The sequence below is a fragment of the Condylura cristata genome, unplaced genomic scaffold (genome assembly GCF_000260355.1).
Source record: "Condylura cristata isolate star-nosed mole 26May11 unplaced genomic scaffold, ConCri1.0 scaffold00041, whole genome shotgun sequence".
Taxonomy (NCBI): Eukaryota; Metazoa; Chordata; class Mammalia; order Eulipotyphla; family Talpidae; genus Condylura; species Condylura cristata.
The window spans coordinates 6,468,294-6,482,435 of record NW_004567142.1 but is presented as its reverse complement, the minus strand read 5'-3'; the positions used below and the strand labels follow the sequence as shown (position 1 = coordinate 6,482,435).

General features: G+C 57.2%; 1 long non-coding RNA gene across 1 annotated transcript; it reads left to right on the top strand.

Moving 5' to 3' along the window:
• The first annotated feature begins 1,978 nt into the window (after positions 1-1,978).
• LOC105854470 lies at positions 1,979-13,459 on the top strand. The gene is made up of 3 exons (XR_001146136.1): positions 1,979-2,056; positions 9,669-9,771; positions 12,976-13,459. It is a non-coding gene; the product is annotated as an uncharacterized LOC105854470 (long non-coding RNA).
• Positions 13,460-14,142: the final 683 nt, after the last annotated feature.

Sequence of the window (14,142 nt, the reverse complement as noted above, 5' to 3'; positions counted from 1 at the left end):
GCGCCCCCGCCCGCGCCTGAGGTCAGAGCTCCGGAATGCGCGACCTGAGCCGGGAGCGGGCGGCACTGGGACCCGAGGGCGCCTCTTCCGCGCCGCCCAGCTCGGCACCCCCTCCTGGCCACACCCCAGCCCTCGGGCTCCGTCGCCGCACACCCCTCTCGCAGGCTCAGAACTGCCCCGCAGCCCTCCGCACGCTGGAGCGCTGTTCGGGGCCAGTGCGCTTTCGCCGAGGGGCCCAGCTTTGTCCTCCCTTGGGGGAGGGCAGCTGCTGGGTCTCAGGTACGCACAAACGCCACCTTCCAGCCCCACGTAGACTTCGGTCCCCTAGGAGGGGAGGGTCTGCTCCTTCAGACCCCCAGCCACTCTCCCCAGGTGGGGACTCCCCTCCAGGCTCCAGCCCCCGGGCAGCCCCAGGTCCTGGAGAGCTGCCCCTCCATGCCCACACACCCCGAGTCCCGGTCCCAGCCCCTCCCTCAGCCAGAGGTCCAGACCCGCCGCCCCTCTTAGCTCAGGCTCTGGCCCTCGGACGCTCCCCGTGAACGAATGCCCAGGAGCTCACGTCCCCAGCCCACTCCGCTCCCGCCCCGAGTCCTGGCCCGGCCTCAGCCTTCTAGGGACTCATTGATTCCCATCCCGTCCCTCCCGTTGCATTCAAGAACCCTAAACCCTAAGTCACTCGCAGGGGTCCCCGCAACCTCACCTAAGCAGTCTGCGGCGACTGTGGCCAGAGGAAGGGCGACAGCTGCAGACTGAAAGGGTCTGGGCTTGGGTGGGGTTGGCTGGCGGGGGCGGGGGCGGGGGCGGGCCGGAGTCTAGGCTGGAGCTTGGGGCGCCGGGCCCAGCAGGACTTCCCCGAGCTGGGGCTATCCCAGCCCCGCCCCCAGGGTGGCACCCAGACAAGGCCCCACCCCATCACACTAGACCCGCGCGCCCCCCCCCCAACCCCCCACCCCACCCCGGCCTCGGTGGGAGGCGGAGGGCTGAGGTCACCGTTGTCTTGGTGACAAAACAGGAAGACACAACAGCTGGCGATGGGGGCTCAGGGGGGCTCCCCCCCCAACACACACAGCCCTCAAGAAGTCTCCAAAGCTGGCCCTGGAAGGCCGTTGCCATGCCAACCCGCCAGCTTAGTGTTTGTTTGGGACGGCGCCCCCAGCCTGAGACTCACCTCACTCACTTCCCCTCTCCCTTCCTGCCCCTCCCTCCTGGTCTGCCCCAGCGCTGCTCTTCACGAGCGACATCTGGATTGCAGAGTTCGGGGGTCAGGCCTCTCAGATTAATGGGGGGCCCGTGGGCTAGGGTATGTCTCCAGACCCCTGAAAGAAGAAAAATGTCCTGGGCTTTACGATGCTCCTGGCCTGGGGTCCCCGACTCTCAGGTCCCCAAAAGAATTATGGATGGATTCCCGTGTTTGAGGATCTGAGGGGGGAGCAAAATGGGTCCCGCATCCTCCAGAACTGGGGTTCGCTGCGGGAGGGAATGGGGCGCTGGGCTCCTGGGTCCCAGACGACACAGAAGATAGAGGCGTGGGGGAGGGGGATTAGCAAATTGCCTGGCATCCAAGGCGGCAAGAGTTTGGGGTACGGACTCCCGTGTTCCTCAAGTCGGGGACAGGAGGGGTTGATTCTTGGCTGGAGGGAGCCCTGCGCGCTCAGGCTCTCCGGAGCAGAAGTGGTGCAAGCCTCGTCTCCTGGGTCTGGACGGAGAGATATTTTTGGCCCGCATTCCTGGCTCCGAGATGAGGGAGGGGCTTCCGAGCCGCTGAGGGCGCGCCCGGGGCCAGGGCTCCCGGGCCTGCCTGGTCCCCAGAATTGGGGGGGGCGAGGGTGGGGAAGTGCGGGCTCCTAGCGGGTGGGGCGGCCTCGGAAACCGAGCTGCCGAGCCGGGAAGCTAGCGGGAGGTGAAGATGGGGGTGCGGCCCCCGGGAGGGCGGGGCGGGGCGGCGGGATGCCCGGGTCCCTCCTGCTGGCCATGCCCACTCACCGCAGTCGTTCCCGGGAGGCCTCAGCGGCAGTCGCCGGGCGGGGCCTGGTGGCGCTGCGGATTTTCTGCTGCGGTGAGCTGGCGGGTCAGCGCCTAACAGGCTGACAAAGGGGGAGGCTTGGAGGCCGAGTCCCGGGGTGTCGGCGCACGCGACGCGAAGACAGGGGTCCGCAGGGTCGAGCTCAGTCTCTCGGTCTGCGTGCCCTACGGAGGTGGGAGGGGCTGGGGTGGACGCCGCGCTCTGCAGAAGTGGGGGGTGGGGGGCAGGGGTGGGGGTGGGACGGAAGAGGCGCTCAAAGGCCTACATTTGTATCACTACAAAGGAATAGCCACAGACCCTCTGTCCTTAGGTGACCTGCGGGGGGGGGGGGGGTCTTCCCATCAGGGGCGCCAGAGGACAAGAAAGATGCAGTGTCGGGAAGGTCTCTGGAGAGGGTCTCTGGGTCGTTGCCCAGTTCCATTCCCACATCTCCTGGGTCCTGTGTAGCCACAACCCCCAAGACCCCCTACCCACATCAGCCCCTCTCTGCTTGACCCCACAGTGGCACACTTGAGGCACCCCATCCTTCCAGGGGAGCCCTGCACTAACACAGGTCACTCAGTTGTAGTCTGTTGCCAGGGGTTTCCTCAGGCACTGGAGACTCCAATACCATGGAGTTCAGGGTAGAGACAAAAGAAGCAAACATTTAAAGAGTGAGTCATTCCTTGGGTGTGACCTTGAGCAGCAATACCTTAGAATTCCTGGGGGTGTGTAACCTGACCAGGTTGGGGGTGCTGACCCATCCTGTTAGTCAGCACGGGGCCCTGACAGCTGGCCTACCTGGCTCTGTCACCTCCAGTCAAACTCAAACTGGCTCTCTGCCTGTGTTCCTTGAGGCTTTGGGGCCACCGTCTCCACAGGCCCCCCCATTGACTCCCTACTAAATGAGGGCCTTGATCAGAAGCAATATTGTGTGGGTAAACTCGACGGTGAATAGCACCATTCAGTGAGCACCCAGATGCAGCTCCTGGCAGGCGTGTGAAAATCAGGGGAAGCAAATACCCCAGAGTTCAATATTCAGGGGAGGGGGGCAGACACTGGCCAGGCCATGAAGGACAGGTCCTGTGTGACCCCCCACTGGCCAGGTACTAGTCGCCCACACCACACACGGCTGCTTGCTGCCCCAAGGTGGACATTGAACGGACAAGGCCGCTAAGCGTCCATGAGGCAGCTGGTCCCAGTGAGCAGGCCACATGAGCCCCGCAGGGCTGCTGCAGGGACATCTGACCCCACTGTAACAGGGTGGTCCCCAGGAAAAGGGGGGCTCCAGGTTCCCTGCTCCTTTCCTGGGGCCCACCCTGTTACGGTCCTAGCATTGAAAATTGGGGGTGAGAGTTCACTTGGGGTGCAGATTATAAGCTGCTTTTCACTCCCCACATGACACCAAACGCGTGTTCTGTTTTGTTTGCGCACTAACAGGCGGTTGTCCAGCGCCTGGGGCTGGACAGTGGGTACCTGGGGCTGAATGTGGGTACCTACCAGCACGGCGCTCACACCCCATGGGGAAAGGGCCCCATTCCACAGGACTGCCCCGCCTCACACCCCATCGCACATTCCAGGCCCCTGGGATGTCTGCCGCTCAGCCATAAAACAGTTCCCAGGAGCTTCTCCTCGGGTTGCTAACTTGCCAGAGTGACTCACAGCACTCAGGAAGACACCGTGGTGCGTTACTGATCTATTAGAAAAGATATGCAGTCGAGCAGACACCGATGAGAATATGCAAGGCTGGGGAGGGAGGCTGAACACCAAGTCCTCCCTGGGCAGTTAAGCACTGAGCGCCTTGATGCCTTCACCCACCTGCAAGTTCCCTGGGACCTGGTGTGGTTTTTACCAAAGTTCCATTATGTAGACACAACTGATAGAGTCCTTGGTCCTGGGAGACCCATTTATTCAGTGGGGCTAGAAGTCCCAACCCTCTAATCCTATGACCGAGCCCTCTGGCAGTCAGCTCCCAGCCAGGGAATAAGGGGGCCTCACCTACAGCATAAACAGATAGGGTTGAGGGGGGCCCCCCTTCACCCCTGACTCTCAGGAAATTCCGAAGTGTTCTGGGTCCAGAACTGGGACAAAGGCCGTGTGTGTGTGTGTGTGTGTGTGTGCGTGCGTGCAGGTTTTACTATACCATAGTGTCACAGAGATCTTTCCAGACTCTGGCTTCACTAGAGAATTCCATTCATTCACCCCAAACATGCGGCTCCTGCCTCCTGTGGGGCATGGGAACTTTATCTCACTTGTTAGTGGGGAAGGGGAACCTCCCGCTGTCCTCAAACTCCTGGGCTGTCCAACCTCCCCCAAGTGACAGGCTCCCCAGTTTTCCAGGGTGTTGCTCCCCTGCTCTGGCATGTGGTATTGACAGGACACATAGTGTTGCTCTCTGCTGTTCACTGCTTTGCAGGTCCAATCATCCAACGGCAGCAGCATAGCTGTAGAACAGAACCATGATTTTAGTGACCAGGGGTCACCGCGGGTCCCCAAGCCTGCTCATGTGAAACGGTCTGGTGTGTACTCACGCAGAGGCAGAGCGGACTGTGTGTGAAAGAACTTTGATAGGACTGGGGTGCCCAGAGAGAGGTGAGGGGCAGAACACTCAAAATTACACTTCCCCTGTGGGCAGATGGCCAAGCAGTGTCAGCCGAAAGTGAGGCCCGGAAGGCCCAAAGCACGTCCAAGTAAGGCACCTTGTGGGAACTAGAGGACGGGAGTGAAAAGGGACAGGTAAGCCTCGGAGGGAAGGAACAAAATCAAAACAAGCTGCCGCTGCCGGGCTCTCCACACGTCTCTTGCGTGCATCTCTCATCCACTGTCTTCCCATGCCTCCATCCCAGCAGGGCCAGGTGCGAGTCAGGTGACAGGAACAAGAGGGATCTCTCCTTCCCCTGAGCCCACCTGGCCACTCGCTCCACCTATGATGATGGGGGTGGGGTAGGAGACATGTACTGATCCTGACCCCCCGCCCCAGGTGTGAAGACACCACTGTCCACCTCTACCAGTTTCCTGGGCATCCTAGTCTTCCACAAGCCATCGTCAATCACAGGACCCCATTCTCTCACGGGGGAGTCTGCAGTCACCCCCTGTGGAGGCTCGCTGCCTCTGCCAGTCTCTGGCGACTTCAGCACTCCGATCCCAGCCTTCCACTTCCAGTCAGGCTCTCAGCGTGTCTCCTGTCCCCATCTCTCTCTCCCCGGGATGTGTATCACTGAGCCAGGGCCCACCTGGATGGTGGTCTCCGCAGGCTGGCAAAGCCCCTTTTCCCAGTAAGGCACCCTTGACCGGCTCCCGGGATGAGAAGGTAGACACGGTCCAGCCAGGCACCATCTCTGATGAAGGCAAACTGCTGCTGGCCCCATGGAGGACAATGGCTTGGTCTCTCTAGCTGCCAAGGGCTTGCTTGATTCCACCCAGCAGGGAGCTCACACCTGGATTCTAGCTGCAGTTGGAGTCTCGCTGCTGGCTGTCTGCAGCTGTGCAGTGGCCAAGCAGAGTAGCAGTAGGATCCTGCGCCCAGACCTGAGAGGCCAGGTCTCGGGGTGATGATTACCTGAACAGTCAGACCCCCCACCCCAGGGATCTTCCCGCACACCTGGGGTCTTCCACAAGTCACGGTAAAATCACAGGACCCCAGCACATGGGGGGGAGGAAGACTGTCTAGAGGCCCCTACGCTCGGTGGCTGCCACCTCCCTCCAGCTCTGCCGAAGCCCTCACAGACCCTTGCTCTCCGTCCTTGGGACGGGTCCAGATCAGCAAACTCCCATGCAAAAACGTCTGTAGCGTTCTCCCTCCTGTCTGTGGCTCAACCCCTTCCAGTATCTGCCACCTCAGTCACTAACCCTCACTTTCCACATCTTTCTGGAACTTCTCGAAAGGTCTTCCCAGCCAGCACACCACGGACAGGTTAGAGGTGTGCCATGAGGCTCAATATACCCTCAGCTTGTGGTGTCTCTGGCTGCCACGGGCTTGGGCTTGTCGTCTACCTTAGCACCCCATCAAAACCCTCGGGTTCCCACGAGTCCAGGGGGTAAACCCCGCTGGCACCGAATTCAAAGACTGAAGTGAGGGCCTTACTTTCCACGCGCTCACCTCTCGGCTTCCGCCATGTCGTGTTCTCAGCAACTTCCACTAGGGCCTTTTCGTTCTCACTGTCCATGGCCACAGCTCACTCATCCTCTCCAATCCCCAATCCCCGACGCTCTCTAGACCCTCTAGACCGATGACCTGCCTGTCTTGTTTATAAAGCCGGAAGCTGCCATTGGCTGTGGTCCCTTGTTGCCATTGTGGATTTATGCATACAGAACTGGGGTACAGGCCAGAGGTAAGTTTGGCGAGGGGTGAGAGGACTGGCCAGAGACAGAGTGGGGAGCAGAACAGGCCGATGTGCTGAAACACACTGCTGAGGGGAGCAGTGGGGAGACAGGAGAGGCCCCCACACCATGAGGGGCCCCTCCCTGGCTGGGATCAAACTCATGCTGCAGGGGCTGCAGACAGCATCACAGTGCCCCCCCCCCAACCCCTTGGCCACCAGGGAGGGCCCAAAATTAGTAAAATGTTAAAAAAAAAACAAAACAACTTTTAACTTCCCATTTCTCAGTCCCATCAACCACATTTCAAGCACTCAGGGTGGCTCCCTCCATACGCTCCCAAACATGTCCGCGTGGACTTTATTCCAGGAAGCAAGGACTGCTAATGTTTGAAGACCTTTATGAGCTTTATCATATTAACAGAGCCAAGGAGAAAAAAACAAAACCTACAGCCATCCCAAACTTGCTAAGAATATTTAAAAATATGTACTCCCCCCCCCTTCCCCTTTTTAAATGAACAGGTTCAGTCACAACAGTAAAGAAGAGAACGCTTGCAGACGGGAGCTGGGAAGGGAGAAGCTGCCTATTTATATATTTTAAAACACAGGCTCCCGGGGGCCCAGGGGTTGAAGCCTCAGCGCTGCCTCCAGGGAGTGACCGCAGGACGCAGCAGACCCCTCCTGTCTCCCCGCTGCTCCCCTCAGCAGTGGGTGTCAGTGGATCCGCCTGCTCTGCTCCCCACTCTGTCTCTGGGGTGTCCTCTCACCCCTGCACCTCTGGCCTGCACCCCATTTCTTGGATGCACAAATAAATGTTTTTAAAAATTAAAAATAAATAAAAAACAGAATAAGTAGGAGATTATTCTTGGAAAGCTGCCAGACATCTGGGCATCTCTGCATCTCCCACGCTGAGAAAGAATTTTTCTGCTTTCTGCTGTCAGGGTGTCTAAAGCCTCTACTTCCAGGAGTCCAACTTCTTTAAACCTTGTTGACCTTCTATTATATTTCGGGGACTTTTGGGGTGGGGCGGAGCTATTTCCCCAGGAGCGCCCTGGTGGGAGCCCTGGTGTCTGATTCATGAGGAAGTTCCGGAGAGCTAGACTCGACTTTTCCCCACCCCCTCGAGGGAAGGACACACACACACCCCCACCGCAGGGCTCTGCACTGGGCTGGAGAGGCGAGGCAGCAGGAGGGTGCTGCAGGCCGGGGCTCCTGTGGGCGAGTGTCTCCGAGCTGGGGCAGCCCTCCAAACCTAGCCCTCGCCCTAAAGAACATTCTCTTCGCGGTCCCTCCTTGGCTCCCCGCCAGATTCCTGAGCCGGTTCTCAGGCCTTTCCCTGCGTGGTGTGAAGAACTCGGGGTCCTTCCGAGGCGGGCCTCCCAGCTTGATGCCCAGCGCCTGATCGCACTCCGGGGCTGGGGTTCTCTGGGCCAGCAGGCAGAAGCTGAGCCAACCACCGCAGAGACCCTGGGATTCCCCTTCCTGCAGCCCGAGGGGAGTTATCTCGCCCAGGAGATGATTTTTCTTTTCCTCATGGTGCAGATTGCATCAACAGATGGTGACCTTCATCGTCCTTAAGCGAAGTAGACTGTTTTTGAAGACGTGGGCTGCGTTTTCAGGAGGAACAAGGAAGGAAATCCACTTGATTTGTAAAAACTCCCCTGCTAAATCTGCTTATCAGATGGGGGGCGGGAGAGCAAATCTTCTATAGGGGACTGGATAAATACAGAATGAGACCTCTAGCTAATGTGCATGCCCAAAAGAAAAAAGGAATTAGGAAGCCCTATTTTCCTAAATGGAAATTTTTCCAGGATATGAGCCCACTCTGGCAGAGGGAAGATGCAAAACAGTCTACCAGGATGTAACATTTTACCGGAGAAAATGTGAAACTAAGAGAATGCATTGCTACCTCGTTAGGTTTGTTTGCACCAATACTGCAAAGATAAACAAGAAGCCTCCAAGTGGGGACCTGCAGGGGAGGGGAGGTGTAGATGAAAGTCCCCACACACAATTTAAAGCTCTGAGTGTATGAATATATCACTCATTTAAAATCACATCTATACATAGGTTCCATGACTCAGTGGATGTCAAATACTTAGCAAAGGCTCATGCTAATTACCACACAATGTATAACATATACTCATATTTTATGAAATATGCAACAGAGAGTTCCGGAAAGATGCAAAAGAAGGTTAAGTTTAAAGTCGGAGGAGTAAGAGAACTGGGTGACCACGGAAATGTATCTTTCACCTTTTTGTGGGTGTGTGTGTCGGACTCCTCTGCCAGGGTGAGCGCACCCCCAGATCAGAACACCACTGTGCATTTTAGCCAGTTATTCATCATCTGCCAGGCCAGGGGCCTCGTGCATGACAAATGAACGCAGATGCCTTTTCCTGCTGAGCTCTGGGGGGAGACAAGCAGTAGCCACCACTGGCCACAGGCCACAACTCCTGCTCGCAGCTAAAAACAGGGCTGTCAGTCTGAAGACTTGAAGGCCAAGATTGATTGGTGCGGTGCCGGTGCCCAGCGGAGGGCAGGGCTGCTCTACCTGCCGTGGAGACCAGCGCCTGGTTCGCCCGCCAGGAGGCAGCCACCTGTGAGCTAGCCGAGATGACCACTGAGTGCCCGGGAACCCACCCTGCCACCCAGAATGCGGGATGCCGGTGCAGATGTCTCTGACGGCATCTCACTGAACTGAGGCGCTCACCCCCTGCACTTTCTCTAAATTTGAAGTAAAAAGGTGTAACTCAAACTGGCGCACGGAGCAAACCCTGTGGGGGTGAAGTGGGGGGCACCCTGGCCTTACCTAGCCCCCTAGAGCTGGTGAGGGGACAAGGCTCTCACCCTGGACTGGAGTGGGGGACAGTTTCTTCCTTTCTGCGTCTTATATTCCAAGGGAATGCCCTGCTCTGTGTGAATCACAAGGGACATGCAAGAGGACAAGACACAAGGTCATCTGAAGGTCATCACCCCTCCCTGCACACTTGAGGCAGAGGAGAGGAATGTGCAAACAGAAGCCAAGAGCAGTTTTGCATAGCTAAAAAAAAAAGGGTGCAGGAAGGATGGGGAATTTGTTAGACCGAGTAGAACTTTCTGAGGGGGTCACATCTGAGCTGAGGCCCAAGGAGCAGGCATAAAGCCCCAAAGGAGAGGGACCGGCCAGAGAACCTGGAAGGCTGGGCACAGTGTCCGAAGAACGCAGGCATAAAAGAGGCTCCTCAGTGTCACGAGAAGGCCGCAGGGAAGGAGCAGACAGGCTAGAGACTTGAACACTCAGGCAGCCTCTGGGCGAAGGACCTTGTGCGTGTGTGCTGCAGCGGAGAGACGATCCGCCTTTCTTTCTTTTTCAGCTTTTTGGAGGCCTCTACTGCAACGCCTCGCGCCATATGCCCAAGAAAAATTGGAGCTGGTTCGCCAGTGAACCATCTTTCTGGGGGAAAAAATAAGAAAGAGGTAAGGGGAGGGGTGGAAATTCAGTCTAACCCTGAAAAGCACAACAATGTTCAAGAATAAGACACCAGGAAACAGCTGTGGGATGCTGCGTGGGTGGAGATTTCTTACACAGGAGACGGAGCACACGTGGGAGGCGGTGAATTGACTGTGTTGGAGCCGAGCTTCTGTTGCTGAAGCCTGAGTGTGTGCCCCACACACAGCGCCTCTGTGAGTGCCCAAGGTGGCAGTGCTTGGAAGTGGGGTCTCAGATGATGGTGAGGCCGTGGAGGTGAGTCCCAAGAGTGGGATTAGTGTCTTTAAGCAGGAGACGGGGCGCTCCCGCCTCCCTTCCGCCAGGCTGGCCTTTGACAGCCAGGAAGTGGCATCACCAGACACTTGAATCCACCCACACCGGGGTCTCCCACTTCTACCCTCTAAAACTGCTCGAAATAAATGTCCATGGACCACACAGGCCACTGCTACAGTCTCCATGGACTGAGACATTCAGCAAATGTTACTGTCGGTGAGGGACAGATCAGCACGTAAGCACGAAGGTGTGCAGGCGGAAACAAGGGGCCGCAGAAGGGACAGGCACCGATCTGCTGTGTCTCTGGGGCGGATGCACCCTTGAGGCCTGGGATAGAGAGGGGGACTCTAGAAATCCACTCTCCCCACTATGGGAGAGAGAGAACAGTGGCCGGGGCACCTGGGACCTGGGGGAGCAGAGGGGTGAGAGGTGCGGACCACGCTCGCAGGGTGGAGGTGCCAACTCAGAGTTATAAATGCCTTCTCCTGTCCAAGTCCTCAGACAGTTTTTAAGCAAAAGCTAGGGTACAGGCCAGAGATGGGGAGAGGGAGACGACTCCCCAGAGACAGAGCGGGGAGCAGAACAGACGGATCTACTGAAATCCACTGCTGAGGGGAGCAGCGGGGGGACAGGAGAGGTTGCTGTGCCGTGTGGGTCCCTCCCGGCCGGGATCAGGTTCAGGCTACAGTGCTGAGACTTCACTGTGCTGCCAGGGAGGCCCCCATGATGTCACCTTTTCTCCTGAGATGTCCACCACCCACAACACTGACGGCTGAGCCAGACACAAGGCACGTCACTTCCTGTGGCCCTGCGGGAAGCTGATGATGGCAATGAGCGCAGATGCTCACCTGTCACCCACAAGGAGACTCCACGGGTCTTGCCCCAGGCCTCTTGCAGAGACAGAGTCATAACAAACAGCTGCTGTCAACTTACTCCTGACCAGCCGGGCCGCTGGACAGAGGGAGCCTTTGAACGGGCTTCCGTGACGCCCCACCTACTGCCGGAACCAGGTTTGGTGGGTCGGGATATGTCCCCCCCACCGGCCAGGAGCCACTCCCGGGCGACACCAGGCCCTGTTTCTGGAACAGGGATCACAGGACCTTTCATTTCTCAGATAAACTCAGGCCCAGGCTGTCGGCCCTCGTGATGTCTGTATATTCTTAGAACGGGTCAGGGTGGGGCCTTTCAGGAGAGACTGGGCCAGGCTTTGTGTGGGAACCTGGCCCGTAGGGATGCTGGCCAGCTGAGCTGTCCCTCTACGGCCCCGATGGGGAGCACGTATTCCTCCCCCAGGGCTACCATGGAAGCCCCCAGTCTGGCTTCCATTCTTCCCTTGGGCACCTTGTCTGTGCAGCTGTGGTCGCAGGCCAGGAGTGTGGAAGGGCAGAAGACACATCCTGTCCCTGCAGAGGCACGCAAAGACCTGAGCAAGCGGCTTTGCAGTGGGAGCGGGTGGGCCAGGGTCTGGGGAGGGTGGGGTCCCACTTTAGACTGCCCCCAGGCTGGTGGAGTCCATCCCAGAGAGACCAGGAGCTGGGCGGTAGGAAGTGCTGAGGTTACCGGGGGCCAGGCCCTGAAAGGAGTGTTTTTAGGACTTGATAAAAGCTGGCTCTTGTTCAACGGGGAAAGGGAAGCTATTAGAGGCTTTCAAAACTGGAAATGACATCATCTGATTTCTGTGTTTAAGAAAACTTTGCTGGCTGAAGAAGATAGCAGAGAGGCAGTGAGTATGGACAGGAAGCCCAGAGCAGAGGGGGCCCCGGCAGGACCCGGCTGGGGGTCCTTGGTGGGCAGGGCAGAGGACTTGGAGGCACTGGGCCACCTGAGAGGACGTCACCCAGCACGTGTCTGTGGAGTGCACTGTACCCCTGCCGCCACAGGTACAGCCACAAGGCCGCGGAGGCCTGGTCCTCGGGGACCTCGGGCACCTCGTGCTTGCAGAGGACACTGAGGAGCGACCGCCTGAGCGCACAGACGGGAAGCCGGGGACTCTCAGCCGCAGGCGGTATTTGGGGGGCTGCAGGTGACCGGAAGCGGCCAGTTCTGCGGCCATCCCAGGCTGGGTGGGTTCAAAACCAGCTCAGACAGCTCGCGAGAGAGCCGGAGCCTTGGACATCATCCTCATAAGCTAGGGGACACCAGCCAGCGGGGAGGCAGCCGCGTGGCCCCTCAAATCCCTGTGTCCTCCTGGCTCTCTTGCAGTTCTGAGGCCTCCCAGTGCTCCCCACTGTCCTCCGTCGCGCTCCACTGCATTCTGTGCTGCCACGCCTAATGTGCCCAGTCTTTGGGCTCAGGGGTGCGTGCCCACACCATACTCCAGGTGTCTGCCATCAGGCGCGCACGTAAGACCACAGGTGTCAGTCGTGATACTAATTGCAGGAGGACAAAAGCCTGATCAGGGCTCTCCCCAAGGGCGCAGGGCTTAAGCACAGCGCTGTGAAGTTGTCGGCAGCCACTGCAGCACTAGTTCAATCCCCGGCCGGGGAGGTGACCCACATGGCATAGCGACTCTCCTGTCTTGCCCGCTGCTCCCCTCAGCAGAGAACTTCAGTCAATCCACCTGTTCTGTTCCCTGCTCTGTCTCTGGTGAATCCTCTCGCCGCCCCTGCACCTCTGGCCTGTACCCCAGTTCTTGTATGCATAAACGATTTTTTTTAATGCAGAATAAGAATCATCACCCCTCCCCCCCAGACAATGCCAATGTTTTGAGACATGTTTGGCGTCACAAACAGAGGAAGGGGAGAGGGTGCAATTGGCAAGTAGTGGTGGGGGTCAGAAAAGCTGTTGAGCACCCCACAGTGCTCCAGACCCTCAGCATTGAAGGCTGACCCAGCCCCAAGTCAGTGGTGGCAAGACTGAGGGATCTTGGTTGAGAACAAAATATAAAACCTTGCTTTTCATTCATTATTCGCACACAGTGAACAACTGACTTATTCTACAGCTTCTTGAGACTTCTGTACCCCAGGCTGGGGCCGGGAGGCCGAGGCAGGCCACCTGGGTCAGACCTCGGCGAGCCATCCGAGCCATCATCGCTACAGCTGGCTGACTCCCGACCGCGATGTCCGAAGTGCACTGGGAAGCCTGGAGTCTACCTGTGGGTATTCCTGGGCCTGTGCTTTGGCGAGAAAACACGAGTAGCTGTTTTGCTCTGCAGTGTCTGCTGCTCACTCCCAGCTCCTGCCTGGGTCTCATAAGCTTTCGACAGCTATTGGCTGATCGAGGCATACAAGATATGAGGCAGCAGCACATTTGGTGGGTGTGTGGTACTCCGGGGTACAAGACTGAGTGAAGGGATAGATGGGAATAGTGAATACTTGTAAGAGGGGTAAGAATGACTTGTTTTTGAATCTCTCTGATTCCTGAACTTCAAAAAAAAAAAAAAGAAAAAGAAAAACACAGCAAAGAAAAATAACTTAAAAATAGACCTGTCATGTGACCCAGCAACTGCAGTCCTTGGTATTTCTCCAAAAGCAAAAACACTAATTCAAAGGAATACATGCTCGCTGCGGCACTGCTTCAACAGCCACATTTTGGAAACGGCTCAAGTGCCCCAGGACAAATGAGTGGATAAGAAGATGTGGTAGATAGATGCGCGGAATATTACTCGGCTATGAAAAAGAGGAAATGTTGCCACTTGTGATCGCATGGCTGGAAGTGGAAGGGAAGATGCAAAACAAAGTAAGTCAGAGAAATGAATACCAGGAGATGTCGTTTGTTTGTGGAATTTAAGGAGACGAAACAAAGGGACAAACAAAACAAGCGAAACCCTGCAAGTCTGACTAGAGCCGAGGAGTGGGGGAGGAGCCCAGAGAAGGTGGGGTGTGGGCGGAGCGCGTTCAGGGAGAGCGGACACTGTGCTCGCCTTCACCGGCTCAGTTAGATCGGGGCAAGGCAGTGCTACCTCGGTAGTAACAATACAGTTTAAAAAATACTCGTGAGCAACATATGTGATGAGAACTAGGTGAGCAAGTGACCCATAAATCTCAGAAAGCAAACTTATATTTCTTTTTTTTTAAAGATTTATTTATTTATTCATCCAGAACTGGGGTATAGGCCAGAGATGCGGAGGGTGAGAGGACTCACCA